Raw genomic sequence first — 1,172 nt, forward strand, 5'->3', positions numbered from 1 at the left:
GACCCACGCCATGCACAAATTTCACTACACTTTCATTGATAGCTAGAGATGCTGGAAAATCTTCTTCTCTGCCAAGGTTTTTTCTGGTTTGGAAAAAATACATAAGCCACCTGCTCCCGGATTTGCTTGGTCTTAATCCCATAAATGATGGGATTCATCATAGGTGGAACCAGAATGCAGACATTAGCCAATAAGATGTGGATATGAGGTGGAATGTGGCATCCAAACCACTGAGTAAGACTTGTGAAGATTGCAGGCCCATAAAAGAGGACGATGATGCAGACATGGGAGCCACATGTGTTAAGAGCTTTGCGCGAGCCTCTCGGGAAGGCATGTGGAAGACAGCACGGAGAATCAGCACATAGGAAACAAAAATGAACAGGACGTCTAAGACCACTGTCGACATGATGACAAAAAGTCCATACCAGATGTTCACTCGAATGTCATTACAAGCATATTTGGCCAAACCAATGTGTTCACAAAAGGTGTGTGGGATAATATTATTTTGGCAGAAAGTCAACCTTTTCAAAAGAAATATTATGGGGAAAATTGTACAATAACTTCTCAGGAAGATGGTCAGCCCAGCTTTCCCGATCAGAGCACGTGTAAGAATAGTGGTGTATCTCAGTGGGTAGCATATGGCAATGTAGCGGTCAAACGCCNTGGTCAAACGCCATCATCAGCAAGACCCCTGACTCAGAGATGAAGGTGGAAGAGTAGAAAAAAACCTGAGTGATGCAGCGATCCAGGGAGGTCTCCCCAGCACGGAACCAGAAGATGGCCAAGGCCTGGGGAACTATGCAGGAGGAGAGGACAACATCTGCCGTGGCCAGCATGCAGAGGAAGAGGTACATGGGTTCATAGAGGCTGCGCTTGGTGAGGATAATGCAGACGAGCAGGCTGTTCCCAAGCAGGGTGATGACATAGGAAATGCAGAAGGGCATGGAAATCCACATGTGTTGGTCCTCAAGGCCAGGGATGCCCAATAGGCAGAAGACTGTGTGGCTGACAGCTGTGTGGTTTAAAGAAGTCATGCCTGGGGAGACCTTTCAGGATCACACCTCCTATTCACAGACAGAAGAAAACACAGATTTTCTTGACATATTCTTTGTGAAGACACTAGGAGATTTTGGCATATCTTACACTCTGTCTTCTTGGAACATGCAAATAAT

At 46.0% G+C, this 1,172-nt stretch overlaps 1 pseudogene; it reads right to left on the reverse strand.

Annotated features, from left to right (window-relative positions):
- Window positions 1-110: 110 nt before the first annotated feature.
- Window positions 111-1,034, reverse strand: LOC117800294 (annotated as a pseudogene).
- Window positions 1,035-1,172: the final 138 nt, after the last annotated feature.

The sequence above is a fragment of the Ailuropoda melanoleuca genome, unplaced genomic scaffold (assembly GCF_002007445.2).
Source record: "Ailuropoda melanoleuca isolate Jingjing unplaced genomic scaffold, ASM200744v2 unplaced-scaffold67685, whole genome shotgun sequence".
Classification (NCBI taxonomy): domain Eukaryota; kingdom Metazoa; phylum Chordata; class Mammalia; order Carnivora; family Ursidae; genus Ailuropoda; species Ailuropoda melanoleuca.